The sequence below is a fragment of the Schistocerca piceifrons genome, chromosome 5, assembly GCF_021461385.2.
Source record: "Schistocerca piceifrons isolate TAMUIC-IGC-003096 chromosome 5, iqSchPice1.1, whole genome shotgun sequence".
In the NCBI taxonomy this organism is placed as follows: domain Eukaryota; kingdom Metazoa; phylum Arthropoda; class Insecta; order Orthoptera; family Acrididae; genus Schistocerca; species Schistocerca piceifrons.
This window is the reverse complement of record NC_060142.1, coordinates 84,832,041-84,853,607: the sequence shown is the minus strand read 5'-3', so window position 1 is coordinate 84,853,607 and position 21,567 is coordinate 84,832,041.

The following is a 21,567-nucleotide window of genomic DNA, read 5'->3' as shown; positions in this document are numbered from 1 at the left end:
TTTAGGTTAGATTAGCTTCAGTTTTCGTTCCATAGACTCAAAAACTGAGATGATTCTCGTGGGTGTGGAACAAGTCAGGAAGTATAACATAAAAAACATAAAACATTTGAATATGTTCTCTGATCATTTGTCAGAAGATTGTCAAAGTGTGGGGATACGGTACAGTAAACTGGAGCTGCTAATATTTACAGAATTAATACACTGTCAGAATGAAACATAGTTATCCACGTTTAATAACTTCATCATACACGAAATACCTGATCAAGTGTTGGCAAAACTGAAATGTAACACAGATTTTTACTTAAGCTGGCCTAATAGTCCCTGTTAAGATATTCATCTACAGAGTAGGCTGTCGCTGAATATCGTCTATCACATACTGAATCCATTTTTGTGCGGACAGCAGATTGCAGATCATGATATCCGACGCATCCTTTTCATCCTGTCACTTCCCTCATTTCTTTCCATGCATTATATGCTTTCACTTTAAGTTTAAGGTCATGGTCAAATGCACGAAGTTGGGCATGGGCAGGTGTCCAAGCTTTGTGATGAGGTTGACGAAGCCGTTTGTTGGATGCCTTAGTGTGATGAAATCCAGTGAAACTTCAACTTAGCTACATAACGTAGTGGCTAAATCAATTTCTGCATTATGTTCACAAGATGAACGTTGCTGTCCCTCTGCATTACTAGAGCGTTGAGATTACTTGCATAGATAATTTAAGGGCTTCTTAATAAAGCCCAGTTCAGTTAAAACGTGAAACTGATTCTCTCTATAGATATTAAAATGCCCATAATGTGCCGTAACGAATAATAAGCCGATTTAACAGTGGCGCTGTTGAAATACGATGAAGTTCAAAATACATTCAAACACATGGCATAAATAAAGTCATAGCAAAAACGGCATAAAAATAATTATTTTAAGAGCATTTATTTGGTAAGCAATTTGTACGTCTGCTTTCATTTGACTAAAGCTCCAGAAGTGAAGTGTTTCGCTTTAGTCCGTAGACTGGAATTACAGAGATGAAAAACCATCCTTGGGTTATTTTAGTGGGTCGTCACCTACCACGTACCATTTTCCTCCTATCTGTTCTGCCACAAAGCTCTTGTAGTTGATGTCCCTTGCAAAAGCAGTTTCAGAACCATCGGAGTCTCTGCCAAGCGCAATTCTGTATCTTTTATTTTCTGAATGATGAAATCGGGAATAATGTTCTTTGATGCTCTTATGATGTGTATATTTTCGAAAACACCGTTATCTAAAATGTAACTATTCATCACTGGTGTTACGACAAAACTAAATCGAAAGCCATGCTATCGGAGACTGGCGACTGTGGTGTGCGATCTAGATCTTGTACTTACAATCGTGAAACATCGTATTTGTTCGTACAACTTCATTTGCTTAAACATTGTTCATCTGTTCATTGAAATGACGGCTTTATTGTGTCGTAATATTGTTACACTACTGGCCATTAAGACTGCTACACCACGAAGATGACGTGCTACAGAAGCAAAATTTAACCGACAGGAAGAAGATGCTGTGATATGCAAATGATCCGCTTTTCAGAGCATTCACACAAGGTTGGCGCCGGTGGCAACACCTACAACGTGCTGACATGAGGAAAGTTTCCAACCGATTTCTCATACACAAACAGCAGTTGACCGGCGTTGCCTGGTGAAACGTTGTTGTGATGCCTCGTGTAAGGAGGAGAAATGCGTACCATCACCTTTCCGACTTTGATAAAAGTTGGATTGCAGCCTATCGCGATTGCGGTTTATCGTATCGCGACATTGCTGCTCTCGTTGGTCGAGATCCAATGACTGTTAGCAGAATTCGTTATCGGTGTGTTCATGAGGGTAATACGGAACGCCGTGCTGGATCCCAACGGCCTCGTGTCACTAGCAGTCGAGATGACCGGCATCTTATCCGCATGGCTGTAATGGATCGTGCAGCCACGTCTCGATCCCTGAGTCAACAGATGGGGACGTTTGCAAGACAACAACCATCTGCACGAACAGTTCGATGACGTTTGCAGCAGCATGGGCTATCAGCTCGGAGACCATGGCTGCGGTTAATCTTGACGCTGCATCACAGACAGGAGCGTCTGCGATGGTGTACTCAACGACGAACCTGGGTGCACCAATGGCAATAAGTCATTTTTTCGGATGAATCCAGGTTCTGTTTACAGCATCGTGATGGTCGCATCCGTGTTTGGCGACATCGCGGTGAACGCACATTGGAAGCGTGTATTCGTCATCGCCATACTGACGTTATCACCCGGCGTGATGGTATGGGGTGCCATTGGTTACACGTCTCGGTCACCTCTTGTTCGCATTGACGGCATTTTGAACAGTGGACGTTACATTGCAGATGTGTTACGACTCGTGGCTCTACCCTTCATTCGATTCCTGCGAAACCCTACATTTCAGCAGGATAATGCACACCGCATGTTGCAGGTCCCGTACGGGTCTTTCTGGATACAGAAAATGCTCGACTGCTGCCCTGGCCAGCACGTTCTCCAGATCTCTCACCAATTGGAAACGTCTGATCGATGGTGGCCGAGCAACTGACTCGTTACAATACACGTCACTATTCTTAATGAACTGTGGTATCGTGTTTAAACCGCATGGGCAGCTGTACCTGTACACGCCATCCAAGCTCTGTTTGACTCAATGCCCAGGCGCATCAAGGCTGTTATTACGGCCAGAGGTGGTTGTTCAGGGTACTGATTTCTCAGGATCTATGCACTCAAATTGCGTGAAAATCTAATCACATGTCAGTTCTAGTATAAAATATTTGCTCAATGAATACCCGTTTATCATCCGCATTTCTTCTTGGTGTAGCAATTTTAATGGCCAATAGTGTATAAGAAAGTGTTTATTACCAGTAGGCTTCTTCCAATATCTGTAGTGGCTGTGTTACTTTTGTTAGTAAATATTTACTACACAAAATTAATTGCTTCGCGGAAGAGTGGCTGCGGTATCGTGCGCTGGTGTAACTGTCTCACAGCTACCCTCCTTCATCACCACATCCTACCTTCTACCAGCGACGCCAGACATTCCAGCCGTTACTTCAGCTAGCGTGGGAGCCGTATCTCACTCCCTGTTAGTCGTTCTGCATAATGCTGCTGATATCTGCATATTCTATATGGAATATAAATCTGGAAAATTATGAAATAATTTTGAAAATAAAGTGGTATTTGCAGTTAATGTCAGCTAAAGTATGCTTAAAGCTTTGAAAATACGCTTTTTCTTGACAGTTCAGTGTACGTATCAACAAAAGGGAATCAAAGCTTCTTTTGTGTGACTCATGAATGAATGAAGGCAGTTATTACTGTTGTCAACATGTGGTTCAACTTCAGCAACACCTTCATGTGATGAAGTATTGCTCATAATAAATATTGACTTACTGCAACTCTGTATTCCATAAGATTATTCTCTTGTAAAGCTTACCTAGAAGCTTGTGCAGTTCAACTCTCCGACAGTGGACAAGTTACGTGAATTAGCACATTAACGCAAATATTTTTCGAAGCTGTTCCCTTCCTGCTCATTTAAAACAATTGTGAAAATTCGTGAAAGCACAGGCTCACATAAATCGTAAGATCCTGAGACTCCTCTGCTACCAGAAGATAACGTCTAGAAAGTCGAAATCCAAACGCCGATCATAGACCAGGTGGATACTGTAGACGACTATTCGTAGGCCTTGGGTCACTCCAAAGAAGTTCGTCAACAGCTCGCCCTGCTCTCACGAGTATGGAAGGAAGAATGAAAACAAAAATTCTCTCTCTCTCTCCCTCTCTCTCTCTCTCTCTCTCTCTCTCTCTCTCTCTCTTTCCCTCACAAACACACACACACACACACACACACACACACACACACACACACACAATACACATAAACACACACAAATATTTTATTAAAATTTAAAACAGTTCAGATTCTGCGATTCCGATAAAGATTCTCGGAAGGTTTCCTTTGGTGGTAAGGCAAATGCTAGTACTTCTAAATTGCGAACCTCTCTGCCCCAGTAAGAGTTCGCCTGGTAACTGAATGAAGAGAATAGGTCAAGTACTTACGGCAAGAAATACGTTGGAGCAGGAGTTGAAAATCATATGGCCTTTGTCAGTTGTGTTCTTACGCAATTAGTCAATAATATGCATAATACTTTAAATCATATTAAAGTACATAAATTTACGATGTAAACAAATTTCGAACGTAAGAGAAACATTTTTCTGGTAAAAACGATATTAAAGCTAAACGTAACAACCGGTGTGTTGCAGCAACAAAACAAGTTACGCAAGTGGATACACGGAATTGTGAGCCACAAGGCAAAACCTTGATTTTTTATGCTACCATCACTGTCCCTGTCTTTCTGATATTTTGGCGCCGTAGAACCACGCGATCCTTTCTCCTTCGTCCCGCTGTCAGCCTCGTGACGTTTAATCCATCTGCATTCCTGCAAACTGAATAACCGGAAACAAATGGAACTTCGCAAAGGTCATGCGATGCTAGAATTTCTCCAGTTCTCTTCTAAAACACATTACTTGCACTCGTCTGATAAATTTAACAGCTTTCCGCTCTTTGTCCTGGTTCGTTTTCGTGTAAAAGCAGTAGGTAAAACAAATTTGTTTGCTTGCTTTCGTGCACAATGAACCTGTCTCTCTTTAGCGATATGTTACATAATTATATATATATATATATATATATATATATATATATATATAATGATTATTGCTTTCGTAATATTTCTGATATCCACTAATCTCACTTTTACAACGTATTCTGAGAATGATGCGTATTTGCAATTATTTTTCGGCAAATGTAAGATACATTTCCAAATTAAATCCAGTCGTAAGTATACTAGAGATAACTTAAATAAATATGAACAGTTAGGAAACGAATGATGAGGAAACAGCGACAATAGTTTGTGTGTGATGGGTGTAGTGAAAATTAATACTGCCGATACCGCTGTGCTTTCGAATAATTATGGTAAATTGTGGGAAATGTTGAGGTTTGATGGCCGTAGAATGAGCTTACCAGAAGTGACCTGTGTACGTATTTACTGTATGCCAATTAACCTGCTGGCAACACATAAGGTAGATGGTCCAAATACGGGGTACTACTGTCTTTAAAGGGTATACTGCCAATGTTGTTGAACATTTCAAATAGAGTACACCTTAAAGGAATTCTAAGACATGTAAGCTTTCCAACAGTGAGGTTAAGAGAAGCAGGGTCGAAGGAAAGGTTGAAAGAAATAGCTTAATCAGAGAGGACTGCAATTTCGTCGTTTACTGTTTGCCAGTGGAGTGTGGGTTTTCTCTTCACAGTCCCCACTGCTTCCTCTTACCCTTCCTGACAACAGACAGTTCCAAAGAAACAAACAATTCTTGAGGCTGTGGTGCTCCAGTAACGGCACACAAAAGTCAGGGCTTACGACCACGATTTGTTGCCATTTTCCTGATCTCGAAAGGGCTCACTTGATCTGACGTTCCTGGAAGAGCCTAAGAAGTGGCGGAGTGGAAGTCGAACGTTATGCTGAAGCAATTACGTTAGGCTCGATCTCGGCGGTTGTTATAGAATTGCACGTCTTCTCTGATTCGGTTGCGGAAACTAGAAAATCAGTATCAGAAAAAATGCATTTGCTCAGAAGGAATTTTCCAGTTGTTCTGAATTCGTTCACTGCAATCTTCTAGTCTGGATTTTGAGATATGCATTTTCAAACAGCTCCATTGTGTCATATGGTGCGAAAGGACAACGGGAGGATCGAATCTCTGTCTAAGTTGCTCTCTACAATAAACTTCCAGTGGGACAGTGTATATCTTATCCAGAGGATGAACATTATGAGCGGAATGAGGAGGAAGAGAGATGATCGTCGCATGGTTTTTTCTAGAAATATAATAATGCCAATGCGCCGTATGTGGGTACAATATCCATCTAAAATCAGTAGAACTGGTGACATTTCTTTCGTGCCGACTTCTGCAATGATATGAGCAAGCTAACTCGAACCTCATTACTTTGCACGAACTAAATGGGTGAGACATGCCTATCGAAACCGAGGGAGACCCTTTCATTAGGACGTGGGTCTCGTTCGTACGTGGGAAAATGACCGTAGGAGGAGACAACTGCCCAGCTGTACTCATGCAGGCAATAACTGTCGCTGTAGAACCTCTCTTCGTGAAAGTCAGAGCAGCTCTTTGATTATTACCCTTTCTCCCGACGACATATGGGTTTCTGTTCCGGAAAACTGAAAGCCCTGTTCCGTCCACGTTGAATATTCTTTCTGCAGTGAATTTGTGCTACAAAAGATTAAGGAAGACATGGCTATTTTCTTTCACGAAGCCTAGTGCTGTTGCAAACCGTTTTCCACAAGGTTTGTGAAATGATAAACAATCTTTGTGTCGATTCAAATGCCGCCCGTCTCAAATCTGCTCCAGTATTCACGCGGAATTTTTGTTCCATGATAATTAGCTATTTAGCTAGATGTTCTTCTAATAATGCATTTCTCCTTAGTTTAGTACGAGACACTGCAGTTGGAGTTATTTTATGTTTTTTACTTAAGATGTGGAGCATCGAGCAAGGTACATTATACGTCATTGCTGCTTTCAGGATCCCAATTCTCTTACCTTTCTCCATTTCCTCTTCATTCTAGCACGTTCTTTTATTCTTCCCAATCTACTTTGGCTTTTCTCTGGATCTCCTGACACAACGGATGTCATAAATCCATCGTTTTGCATCAGGTGTGTCACAATAAGGTGAAACTATGAGCTGGCCCGTATTTAGACCCGCTTGTGTAGCCCATGTTTAGACTACCAGCGTAATAACTTTTATAGTGATGGTAGCTCACTGCCAAATTGCCGCGCGGGGTAGCCTTGGGGTCTCAGGCGCGTTGTCACGGTTCGCGCGGCTGCCCCCATCGTAGGTTCGAGTCCTGACTCGGGGATGGATGTCTGTGTTGTCCTTTGCGTAAATTAGTTTAAGTTAGTTTAAGTAGTGTGTAAGCTTAGGGATCAATGACGTCAGTAGTTTGGTCCCATAGAACTTACCACAAATTTCCAATTACTGCCAAATTACGTTATGCAATAAATAACAAATACCAAACGAACTACGGAATATACGTAACAAGATGCTCTTAGCGAAAAGTGACTTGTTGTAACAGTCAATGGTAAATAAAATAAAATGAAATGAACATAACTACAAAATGTTTCAAGGCACTGGAAACAGCAAAATGACGCATTCTATATTATTGCATCCAAATCCTTCGCCCGCAAGCGATCGCTGCTCATTTCGCTCGGTGCATACCTCTCTAACACTTTAACACTGCCGCCGCTAGTCTGCAGCACCTGCATGCCCTTAGACAACAACTAGCCCATATTTAGACCCTACTAATTGTTTGGACAATTTCCTCCACAAGTTGATGCGTTCGATCTCTGTGGCAATCAGCAGATCAAATTTTTAAGAGAGACAGAAAATTTTTTAGTCCATTTTACTGTCGCGTGAAAGTCCAAAATAATCGCAAGGGCAGATATGAATATAGCCGTTTCCAACTTGACACTTTTATCTAAATAGAAATGAAATGGAATTAACTGAAAATTTTAGTCTGTTGACTTTGAATTATAATACAAAGAAAAGGAACACATTTCGGAAAATCTGCGCTATCATTGTGCGTTGGTTGGAAGTAAGGCAACAGGCTCACTTCTATGTGGAACATAAACCGCGGCTGCACGATCGTGTGGTTTATCGTGGAAATGAATAAGGTACATTAGAAGCGTCCCGTACCCTAGACCTTGATGGGACAGCGTGTCTTACGTGTCTCAGTGATATGGACGCCTGAAACGTTGATGGGGTTTACGTCCGTGGGCAACCCAGACTAACGGACGCTTACTAAAGAGGGATAGGAACCTCTTCGGTGGTTGCAGGGACAACAGCCTGAGTGACTTACTGATCTTGCCTTGCAACATTAGCCAAGATTGACTTTGTATGTTAGTACAACGGCTGAAATCAAAGATAAAACTACAGCTGCCACATATACCGAATAGATGTATCTTTACAGTGTGGTTTGATGACGATGGCATCTACCGGAGTGTGTAACAGTCCCCTACTTGGGTGAGGGCATAGAACTGAAAGCTCTGAGTCGAAATAAGGCGCTTGGAGTAAATGACATTCATCTAGAATTATTAAGTTAACCACAGTACAGTTGCTAGGGGTTTTAGGATGTATGGGACAAGCAAAGTACTGCCAGACTTCAAGATGTGCGTAATAACTCGATTACCAAAGAACGTAAGACCTGACAAGTGTGAATTTTACGAAACAGTCACTTAAATAACTTGTATTAGTAAGAATATTGAAACAGATTATGTACTGAATGAAGAAACGACTTACAACATCCACGCTGAAGGAAGATCAGTATAAGTTCTGGAGAAATCCAGGACTACCCCTTCGACCTATCATGTTAGATACGTTGAACCAACAGTTATAGCATTGCTGTGTTCAGAAGAAAACTGACAGGGATATGCTCTCTGGAATTCTTAAGTCATCAGGGATGAAATACAGGAAGCGAAAGGTTATCTCAACTTGTATGACGTGAATAGCAGGCCACAATTCAGAAGGAAGTGTGGCTATGCCCTAATTTATCCCCATGTTATTCAATCTACATAATTATGTAAAAAGCAATAAAGAAAAGAAAAGCGAAATTTTGAAATCGCGTTAGTGCTCTGGAGAAGAAATAATAACTTCCAGGTTTCTGTTTACATAATTATGTCATAGAAGGCAAACAACTTCGAAGATTAATTGAATGGAGTGAATAGTATCTTGAAAGGGATGATAAGATGAACATCAACAAAGTAAAACAAGGATAATGGTGTGTGGTCGAATTAGTTCAGTTTATACAGAGGATACCAGATTAGCAAATGAGATGCAAGTAGATGAGTTCTACTAAGTGGGCAACAAAGCAACTGACAACGCAGAAACCAACAGGATATAAAATATAGACTGCCAATATTGAGTAAAGCATTCATAGAAAACAGAAATGTATTAACACAGAAAACGCACTTGAATGAAGAAGACTTTTCTGAAAGTATTTGTTTGAACTGAAGTGAGACGTTGTCAATAATCACTACAAGAAAGAAGGGATTAGATTCCCCTGAGAAGATGTTTTACACAAGAAAACTGAGGATTAGGTAACTACTGAAGAAGTGTTGAAATGAATTCGGATAAAATGAGCTGTATGGAAAAACTTGTTTAAAAGAAGAAAAATAAGTATAGATTGATCCGACAAATCCTGCAGCATCGAGGAATAATTAATCTGGTAATAAGGCATGTTTCGGGATGGGATGTTAAAATTATAGAGGAGAATGATGGCTTGAGTACAATAAGCAATTTTAAATGCATGTCGTATGCAATAATTATTCAGAGATGAAGAGGCTTGCACAGGGTAAATTAGTGTAGAGAGCTACATCAAACCAGTCTTCGGACTGAAGACGACAATTTCAACAAAGCAGATAGTTAATAACAAGCAGGGTGTGTTACACTGGAATGAAGAGGATGGACGTAAGCGACAGGAAAGGAGAACTGCTGATGACGTAACAACTGAAGAAATCAAGTAGTCTTCCAAAGAGTATAGTATCAGATGAACACCGAATCACTAAAGTTCTAAGGTTTTTATATCTCACGAAGTATGTTAAACATTTTATTCCAGCTTGGATCGACAGTAATGATCCTTTTGAAAGAACTAATATTTTCTTCATAGGATGTTGACCGCTAGAAACAACGAGACCACTTCGACCAGTTTGTCATTACCATGTGTCTCCACATGTACCAGCACACAAGCATGCCACAATGACTGATTACACATCGTGTCAGGGATATAGATGCAGACACGTAAATAGTCACATTAGTAGAGTAAATTATATACAGTATTTACGGTCAGTGTTCCTCCAATAAATGGGATTGCTGCGTGTGACCCTTAATACACGTGAAAAATAGAGAAATCCTAATGTACCCATCGAAATACGAATTTCAGTCAGTTTTCGTATTTCTGAACTGCATCAATTCATCGACTTCCAGTTTTTGTCCACTGACTACAAACATGCTTTTAAAAAAAATCTATAAAATCATTGGTGAAATATTCTGAAATTTTCGATAATACTTCTTACTTCGTTACCAGCAGTAATTTCTGGACCACGGAAAGTAGCATCAAGGCAAGAGAAAGGCTTTTTTTTATTTTAGCGCATCTTGGAATTCTTCATTTTTTCTCTGAACATTATAATCTCGCTACTTGGATGTCACTGCCAATATTTCCCTTGCGCCCCTTGATTTCCCTTGCCTTCATGTCTCCAATATCGGTCTGAATTTCAGTTCGTGAATATGCTTCTAGCTCGGCATCTGCGCTACAAGAGTGGTCTGAAAGATCCCTGTCATTGAGTTGTACAGAATTGTTCTAATCCTTGTCACAAAATTTCACGATATCCAAATGTGCAAAAAATTAAATTTTTTAGTGAAATGAGCTATCTGAGTTGTAAAAAATTTCAGTTTTTTGTTAAATACATTAGCAATAACTGACTTTCAAAATCTAAATGTGATCAGGAAACAATATTAAATGTATTTTAATTGAAAATCGAAACTTACACAGTGCAAGAAAACTCTTATCTCACTTTCGTCTACAGTTACGATGGTGTCAAATGACGACACACAGATTGATCGCAATGTAAGGAAAAGACGTCCTCCCTATTACTTTCCCTATTACTTTGGCTCTCTATCTTCATCTTAAAAATTCAGTTTAAGCTTCTAACTTGCGAATGTCACCAGCAAACGGAAATTGCAAGAAAGATTATATAGCAGCACGCCGACGTTTTGCTATACACTGCACAGCACGATACACATTACACCAATGCGCTGCTGCATCATAGTAGACAAAAACGCCCCATGTAGCTGACGGCAACTACGTTGCTGACGCCTACCACAAACGTGACGAAATGAAATCACTGTGTTTCTACCTCATAATCGATGAAACATGATTGTGTCTGCTACCGAAAGACACACTGAGGTGTTGATTAATAAGTCACAGTTCGCGGGAAGTAGTTAACATTATTGTAAGTCAAACTTACGTTCCGCTGAGAAAGGCGAGTGAGCTGCACCAATTTCACGCCCAGACAGCGCTAAACTGTTTCCTCTTGGCCAGTAATGTGTTAGCTTTCCTGTACCTCTTATGGCCCAAAGACCTGTTCACCCATCTGATTACTGATATATCCGGAAAATCAAGTTTCTCATTGTACTCTTTGTCAAATGTAAATTAAAATTTAGGTCATAAGGTGTACATGAAGCTACACACACTGAACGACACCTGTAGAATCTTCGTACATTCATATTTAAACTGGATGAAGGTGGGACACAGCTGGTATAACTTTTATTAAGAATGAAATTCCTTCAGCTGTACTTAAGATTTTATATTTACTTCGCTACTAGTTTCGACGTTGCGTCAACGCCATCTTCAGGCCCCTACACTTTGATGAAATCAGTTGTGTGTGGCTCAGTCTAGAAGCCCGCCGCGAAACCAACACGTGCTCCACATGGATAGCGGCCAGTTACTGCCTGAAGATGGCGTTGACCCAACGTCGAAGCTAGTAGCGAAGTAAACATAAAATCTTTCCGGGCGGGAAAGAGCGCCTGGTTCCCGGCACGAATCCGCCCGGCGGATTTGTGTCGAGGTCCGGTGAACCGGCCAGTCTGTGGATGGTTTTTAGGCGGTTATTCACCTGCCTCGGCGAATGCGGGATGGTTCCCGTTAATCCGCCTCAGTTACACTATGTCGGCGATTGCCGCGCAAACAAGTTCTCCACGTACGCTTAAACCACCATTACTCCACCACGCAAACATAGGGGTTACACTCGTCTGGTGTGAGACGTTCCCTGCGGGGTCCATAGGGGGCCGGACCGCACAATAACCCTGGGTTCGGTGTGGGGCGGCGGAGGGGTCAAGTGGACTGCGGGAGTTCAAAAATGGTTCAAATGGCTCTGAGCACTATGGGACTTAATATTTGAGGTCATCAGTCCCTTAGAACTACTTAAACCTAACTGACCTAAGGACATCACACACATCCATGCCCGAGGCATGGTTCGAGCCTGCGGTCGCGCGGCTCCAGACTGTAGCGCCTAGAACCGCACGGCCACCCGGCCGGCGACTGCGGGAGTCGTCGTGGGGTTGTGGACCACTGCGGCTGCGGCGGGGACGGAGCCTCTTCGTCGTTTCTAGGTCCCCGGTTCACATACAATACAATACAATACAAATATAAAATCTTAAGTACAGCTGGAGGAATTTCATTTTTAATATAAATATAAAAAAAACACCTCTACAAAGAATCTGATCATCACCTAAGAGAGAAAAGAGGTGTCATCAAAATCTTGGTAGACAAGGAAAATGAAATTTGCGAGACCACTTATTTACAAAATGTGCTGAATAACATACGATCAGCTTCCAAAAAAATGTTCACTCCAGTAAGGAGGTGCATCGACCACTCCATCCAAGATGGGAGACAGCCAGGGTTAATGACGAACAACGGTCGCCATCTGAGAAAATTTTCCTGGCGTTTATTAACCAGTTTACGGATCACACTGGCCAGATTACGGATCACACTGTGACAGTTTTGGTCAAGTACTGAAACGATTTCTAAATACACCAAAAAAATAAAATATTGTTTAAGAACGGCAAAAGATGAACGACATCCAGTAGCGATACCTGAGGTATACCAAATTCCCTTTAGTTCTGGACTACAAAGTAACTGTTAACACCTGTGTAGACGACTACAATAGGCACTCACGTCTGGAACATACTGACAAATCGGCCATAGCTGAACATGTCTCCGAGATGGAAAAGACGAAATCAACCTCAGTGAGCTGGGCGTTTTAGCAAAGATAACATATTATCATGTGGCAATTATAGACGCCGTAGTAATTTAAAGACTGAAATGATTTCAGTAGAAAACAAGAAGGTATTAAGTTGGATAAAGTAAGGATATCGACCTTACGTCAAGAGACGGACTATGACACCAGTCGCAGATAATCACACGAGACGAAAGGTGGTGCCCTCTATACAGCTGCATAAATTCTTGGGCTCCTCGACCCCACGATGCAGTTCAGTTGCCGTTTTACGTTAGAAGTCTCCTACATTCGGAGACGAAGTCTCGGGGAATAATTTTTAATGTTAGCACAGTCACTCAGCCTGGAACCTTTAACTGCAGTAAACACCGGCCGTAAAAGCCTCCTGTGAATGATTCCGAACTGATACGTCTGTCTGTTTGGTGAGGAAGAAAGACGTTTAGGAGCTTTTTCTTTCTGCGAAAAGCAACAACTCATTTCTGCCCCTGCTGGGGCATCACGATTCTTATTTTTGGATGTTTACAGCTTTTGTTTACAGAAAGCTCTTTTGTCATGTAGAATGTCTGTTACCACGTCTTCCTTGAATCTTGCTTCTTCACCTATTATTAACAGCAGTGCCGAAATCCCACCACGATCTAGATGATAAATTTGCATGAAAAAGTGATCGTATACACTTAACCGAGTGCATTTGTTTCGATATGTTTCTTTCATTACTATAGTACATAGTGTTAATTTTATTCGTAGTTGGTAAATTTGGTAAATTTCCCTTAAAATGTGCACAGAATTGTAAGCAAATTTTCCAACACAATATGACGGTTTTAAAAAGTGTTAGAGACATTTATATCTTTTTATGTTCTTTTCGGACCTTTTGACATTTTGTTTCATGTCGCATCACATACTTATTCGATGAAACATGTGGTGCTACATTTTCATAAATTTTGCATATGGCTCAGTTGCCCCAAATTGTGGTTTCAGAATTACCTCACCCTGTGCTTTGTTCATTAACGTCCTCTTATTCTTTTAACCTCTTTTTTCAGAAGATGGTTTGTATGATTGGTTGCGACAGTGCTGTATATTAGGGAGCCTTCCTGTTCTAAGGCCACCATTGTCTATTGTATTGTTAGCCGTTGGCAGAAATGTGGCGTTTCTGTAGGCAGTCTTTCACTGGTTGTCTTCCGCATGTGGTTCAATCATTCACTTTGTCATATTTTCTTCAGAGTTACAGGTGATTGTCCATGCATGTGTGCTAACCCTTCTTGTCACACTTAAAATTAAACTGGAAATAATTGTTTCCCAGTTTCGCTGTTTTTTTCTTTCTTACCCGTAATAACCTACTGATCATTTTCACATCGGTAGATGTTTAAATATTTGGTTTACTAAAACTTCTATCGAAAACTTCTATCGTTTATCTTCAGCCTTGGTTCTTCTGAATGGCCCGACTGGGCAGCAGGCAGTTCCTATACTGTAATAAACATGTACTACATGGTTTAACAACATCCATTATCTCAGAAAATGGATACACCGGTTAACTTGTATTGGAATACCATGAAGGACAATACTTTGTTCCGGGTACAGGTATTATGAGGTACTTTGTATGTTGATCTTTTGCAGACATATCAGGGTAAATAAAATTATTCGCAACAGTTCCATAATAGGAAAATATGAGTGATGAATTAACTTATAGCACCGTTTCTTTCTTTATTGCTGATGATAATAATGAATTTTCTGTATGTATTTTTGGTCTCTATTTCAGGTACGTTTAACACGCAAGTATAGCTTCTCTCCTCCTTTATGTACTCTCTAAACCTCCGCTACCGTACTGTATGATGCGACTTACATCGAATACTCGTATTTCAAATAGGTATTCTCTTTAGCACCATCTTTACACCATAAGCTGCATAGCTTAGTTCATGTATAACAGGTCATTCACAACAAACGTGGCATCATTTGTGTTTCCTGTTCACATTAAACACTGTGCACTAGAAGCACCACAGATGGGGGACTACTACCGAAACATTCCTTTAGGAACGATTCGTGAACACCAGCTGCAGTTCTCGGTAGCAGCGGAATTCAATACTTGTGTTGAGTTCCGTTTATTTCATTAATTATATCTGCGTCCGTTCCAGCTCCCCATTTAATTACTGTTCCACTAACTTCACAAGAACTTTGCTAATGACCCAGAAGACGATATCGATGCAACTGAAGTTGCCGTTTCGCCAGCACACACCGGGCACGCAGACGTAAATTCATTTGGAATAAAGGAGTGCGCATTAGCGGAGTAGGTTGGCCTCTTTACACAATTTCCTTCCTTTCCGTGGCAAAATGAATTGCTCAGCAAATTATGCTACAACTCTTCTTTTTAACCAATCTAATATCAGTTAATTCACTTTAAACATGAAACGCTTCGAGGAAATTTGTCTGTGCCTTTGCAGTGATAGTGGACATGGAGATATCAAACACTCTCTGTTGTTCTAGAAACATCATATATGATAACTGAAACACGTGTCTGACGAGGTGTATGTTGCAGCTGCAGTATTATGGTTAGCGAGATAAGATAGGCATGTACCTTATGACGGTGGTTACACTGGCAAGATTTCTATATGCGTTCCCCTAGGAAAGCCCCTAAAATGCAGTTCAGCGTCAAGTTCTTTATTATTCGCGATCTTTCTTCTTTAAAAATCATTTTTCACTGTTCACTTCATTTTCAAATTAAACTATGTCATGAAAACTTAAGATGATAAGCGAGATTTTAATGCAAAAAGGTACACAAACAAACAAACAGCTGTTCACTGGGAAACTTTGGGATTCATATCACAAATAAAAGATGACATACATAAATAAAATTTGCTGAGAGCATTTTTTCTCTTAATTTGACGTTCTAGAAGAAATCAAATAATAAATCGACTTAACTACGACCAAATGGGACTAAAAATGAGGTTGACTACACTTATCAAACAACAAAGAAATTGTGCAGGAGGGGAAGGCTGTGAACCAGTTTCGAATTGCCAGCGATCATATTCTCGTATCGTGAATAGTAAAAGTACAATAGACAGAAAGCTAAGGTGAAAAAAATTCATCAGACAGGAGGTCAAAGGCTTAACTTACGAGAATTAATACAGATGTAACAGAAAGAGCCTAAGAATGTAGTTATGTAACTAGCAGAAGACGTATGATAACAGAACGAAAACCTCAAGTCAAAAGAGGCAGTAATTAAATTAAAGAGAAAGATCCCAAGAAAAAAGCTATAGATTATGAGAGGATCAGACAGGACAATAACTAACAAAAGAGAGGAAATTCTACAAACGTTGCAAGATTTCTTGCAATGTTCGTATACGTAAGAAAATGAATGCACACAGATAATAATAAAAATAACTACAGGGTATCAATGATTCAATGCGACCATGACTGATATTATGAACATCATTGTTTCGCTCTGCGCTTAGTTCGTATTGGATCGTTAGAGTCCAGTTTTCATTCGGGATCGTACGACTTACTGCATCTGGGTTCATTATCTTCCCTTAGAGTAGTGTGGCAAATTTGTCTGCGTATCGTATAGTTGATTGTCATGAAGGCATTTCCAATTACGTTTTTAGATTTTCGTTATTATCGATGGTTGTGAAAATTAGCACACGTCCAGACAGATCGTTCTGCTGCGTCCATAGTTGCGCGAGATGGCGAGAACACTATAAATATTAAGAAATGAATAAAGCACATTTATTTGCACTGTGTAAAGGATAAACAGTGAAATACATATCTTTTGATCACTTGATTTTCTGCTCCACACTGTCTCCAAAGAAGCAGCTGCTGGTCGTTAAATATACAACCAGTTGCTAGGTGTTACACAATTTTTGGAGCGTCGCGCTATGTCGTTTATACTATCAGTGCGATTTTTCCGAGATCTGGGGTGAAGCTCCGTGTGTAGTGTCTTAAAAAGATGTGCGGAGGGTTACATTTTCATGCTGTGAGTCGAAAAGAAGGCGGAGTCCTCTTCTGGCGTCCGTAGCACCACACATACGATCTAGGACTTTTGATAGTGTTAAAAATACCGGTGATCCGCAGTATCGACATCTAAAAACATATCATTAACGGCTCTCGATATATCAAATAAAGTATCGATATACAAACGGAAAAATTTCGACCTACAGGTCTATACAAATATCGGCTGGACATTGTAAATGTATCGCCGGTCTTAGAGCTGTATATTTAAATATTGATCTGTTATTAGATATTCTGTATGTCAATAAGATAGCAGCCTGTTTATCCCCCCTCAAAGGAAAACAATGCACGTTCACGCTTGGCGATAACCACTTAGCTGACAATGGTAACTGCATGTAAGAGACACAATAAAAGCGTCTGATGGGTCCGTCGTTTGTTTTCGTTCACATATCGGATTTGTTCGGAACACTTCATGTCGACATCCCGTTTTTTCATTTCTGCAAACGCCAGCGACCTAGCAGTTGTAGTGTCAAAATTTTGTGATGAAGTTTAACGTTGCAGTTTCTTTTGATAGTGCCGAGCGCCGATTCTGTCTGCATTTCGCCTCACACATCTCAGCCCGCCGCAAAGACCAATCTTGTCATTTAGAACACACTCTTTTATTCAAATCTTGTCAGTTGGATTTTTGTTCATCATTTTCAGCAACTGTTTTCGTTTGCGGGGTGGGAGAATGATGAGAGATTTCCCAGCAAAATCGACGTCTTGTTTCAGGTGCAAATTCCTCGGAATTAAAATAGTAATACACTGAAGTGCAAAAAAAGAAAAACTGGTTTAGGTTCAAAAATGGTTCAAATGGCTCTGAGCACTATGGGACTCAACTGCTGTGGTCATAAGTCCCCTAGAACTTAGAACTACTTAAACCTAACTAACCTAAGGACAGCACACAACACCCAGCCATCACGAGGTAGAGAAAATCCCTGACCCCGCCGGGAATCGAACCCGGGAACCCGGGCGTGGGAAGCGAGAACGCTACCGCACGACCACGAGATGCGGGCAACTGGTTTAGGCATGAGTATTCAAATACAGAGATATGTAAAGAGGCAGAATACTGCGCTGCGGGCGGCAACGGCTATATAAGACAACAAGTGTCTGGCGCATTTATTGGATCGGTTACTGCTGCTAGAATGGCAGGTTATCAAGGTTGAAGTGAGTTTGAACCTGGCGTTAAGGTCGGTGCACGGGCGATGGGACACAGCATTTCCAAGGTAGCGATGATTTTCTCGTGCAACCATTATTTCACGAGTGTACCGTGACTGTCAGGAATCGGGTAAAACATCAAATCTCCGTCATCGCTGCGGACGGAAAAAAATGTTGCAAGGGCGGGACCAAGGACGACTGAAGAGAATCGTTCAATGTGACACAAGTGCAACTTTTCCGCAAATTGCTGCAGATTTCAGTGCTAGGTCATCAACAAGTGTCAGCGTGCCAACCATTACTCGTGTATCCTTGATGACTGCACGACACAAAACTTTACGCCTCGCCTGGGCCCGACAACACCTACATTGGACTGTTTATGACTGGGAACATGTTGCCTGGTCGGACGAGTCTCGTTTCAAATTGTATCTAGTGGATGGATGTGTACGGGTATGGAGATAACCTCATGAGTCCATGGACTCTACATTTAAGCAGGGGACTGTTCAAGCTGGTGGAGACCCTGTAATGGTGTGGGGCGTGTGCAGTTGAAATGACATGGGACCTTGATACGTCTAGATACGACTCTGACAGGTGACACATACGTAAGTATCCTGTGTTGATCACCTGCATCCATTCATATCCATTGTGCATTCCGACGGACTGGGAAACTCCAGTAGGACAATGCGACACCCCACACGTTCAGAGTTGTTACAGAGTGGCTCAAGGAACACTCTTCTGAGTTTAAACACTTCCGCAGGCCACTGAAATCCCCAGACATGAACATTATTGAACATATCTGAGATACCTTTGTAAGAGGTATAGTGTAACCTCCCCACACGAATTTTTAAATTAAATAACTATTATTTGGTTAATGATTCTAATTTTTGTGTGACCTCTGAACAAAATTGGTTCCCATTTATAATCTCCGTGCAGAAATGCATTCACATTTAATGTACCCACAAAATTCTTTTCTCATTTAATGTAAGCTCGAAACAGAAAATTTCCTAAACCTCGTAATAATAAAAAAATAAATTCAGTAACCTGGTAAATTTTTGGACGACAGCAGTGCTGCGTCATGGCCCTGTAAGATCATTCTGAATAAAAAAGCAAAAATTCTTACCTCAATAAAAACGGCGAATATATCTGCTCTAACGTAAAATTTTTCCGGCACAGCTCTGTGCAATGCTGGCCTATACATTTGTGATTTGTGAAAGGAAGCAACTGATTTTTCTTACGGACAGTCCTGCAGAATCATGGTGTCAATTTACTCCAGCACTACTTCAGACATTAGTCAAGTCCATGGCACGTCGTGTTGCGGCACTTCTGCGTGCTCGCGGGGGCCCTACACGATATAAGGCAGGTGTGCCAGTTTCTTTGGCTTCATAGGTTATAAGCTTCGACAGACAAGCCTGGAAAAACCGTCAAAATATCGAATTTTCAAGTCTGTAACTGCCCACGGTTTGCCTTTAAATGAAGATTTAAATCATATTTAAGGTTGTTACGTCTTACAAGCAGATAAAACTATAACGAAACATTACTGATACTAGACTGAAACACTCTGTGGTATCGTTCGCTAATCGCGGCGCCGCACGAAAGTCAGCAGTGCACATCGATACCTTCGTGAAGTCTCGCTGCAATCCGCAACGACGAATGACCGAGGCTTGAAGATGACACGCTCCTCTCTCGGCACTGCAGCGCACTCACACGGAGGTCAGTATAGAGCCGAACATGGAAGCAATTTGGCCCCAGTTTGAGACCTCAGCTGAAGCAGTCAGTATCCTCGAGTAGGACTGAAGAGTTATTGAAGTCTTTGATGAAAATGCACTTTCGAAAATGCTGAACTTTGTTCTCTAAGAGAACAGTTTGTTAATTAGTGCATCAAGTGTTGCTTTAATAGTCAATTACAGTTATAAATCATCAAAACCCCTGTCGCAAGGGATTGTATCAAGATTTTTATCATTCATATAATGAACTAATATTTCATAGATGAAATGAGCCATCTCCTAGAGCAGTCAAAGAACACACAGTTATGGCCGGACGATTGTAGCTTCGTCTGGTCATAAAACACTGCATAAGAACCTGTCGAATACAGGCTGGAGTGGAACAATGGGGACACATTGCCGTGCTGTGTCGCAGATAACCTAGTCTGCCGCGCAGCGGAGGACAGCTTGCTTTCAGGAAGTGAGCTATGGCGCCTGGAGTGTACTAGGGGAACGCATGACACGGCAAGGGTTGACATAGCGGGCGCGCAGAACAATGCCCGCGTTCACGCGTCACACGCGGCAGCCCGTTTGACGATGGGCGGTCTTGTGGCGTGCTGACAAATTAACTCGTCGTGACACGCTAGCCAGCTGGTGCACGGCGTCAATCACTCGTCACTGCCGCCGACAGCGCAGCGCTGACGTCAGAACTTTCTTTAATGCATGCGCCAGGCTATGTGGCGCAAGGAGATCAGGTACCAGAAGCACTAAATGAAAATTAAATGTGGACACTTCTCAATGCGTGCCGTAAAACACTGTAACTGAATTGCGGCGCTCAAAGATTGAAAATATGTCTACTACCTTACTTCCGACAGTTAAGGCCGGTATTACACTATCTAATTTCTTTGTCAAATATCTTTGTCAAAGTCTTTGTCAAAGATATTTGATGGTGTAATAAGAACTTTGTCAAATGTCGTCCAATACTTGATCAAATCTAGGGCCTCGCTGTAGGTTTGATCAAAGAAATCGCTTGTCTTCTGTTCACTGCAATGTGACATGTTACCACATGGAGCGCTAGCATCGCTGCAGCGTTCTGTCGACTGTAGTGTTTTATAAACATTGCCGGTAAATACAATTGGTGTGTGCCGATAACTACAAAATTAATAGAGATGTATGAAGCTGATGAGGCGCTTTACAACGTGAGGCACCCTGAATACAAAAATAGATTAAGAAGATTGGAGACCTGACCTGACCTAACCTAACCTAACATAACCCTCTCCTGTAGCAAGGAATCGGTGTGTTACAGTGAGCCTGTCTTCAGAAGATGTAGCAGTTCTTAAGTGAATATTGTGCTTTATGATACGAGGATACACTTCACTGAGCACATACAGAAATGTATGCTCATCCATTCTTAAGTAATTGATGTACGACTTGACGTCTTCCACTGTAAGCTCACGTAACAAGTTTCGTTGAATGATTTTATCGCGTCGTCGTAAAACCCGCGGCTTCAGCCAGATTATATTAGTTTTTTGTTCCATAGATCCGTGCTGAGGAGATCTTCGTAGATGTGGAATATGTCAATTTCTTTAAGCTGAAATAACAATACTAATAGTTTGAATAAATACAATACATCATTTGTTTCTATTAAAATTTTCGTCAATGGAGTAGAAGGAGTTGGCCACTAGTGTGTCTTTCAGGCTCATTTTATACTGATCTTTATTTGTAACTAAATTTTTTATGTTTGCTGGCAAATTATTGAAGATGAGAGTTCCTGAGTAGTGGACCCCTTTTTGAACTAAAGTAAGTGCTTTTAAATCCTTGTGCAGATCATTTTTGTTCCTGGTATTGTATGTATGAACTGAGTTGTTTGTTGGAAA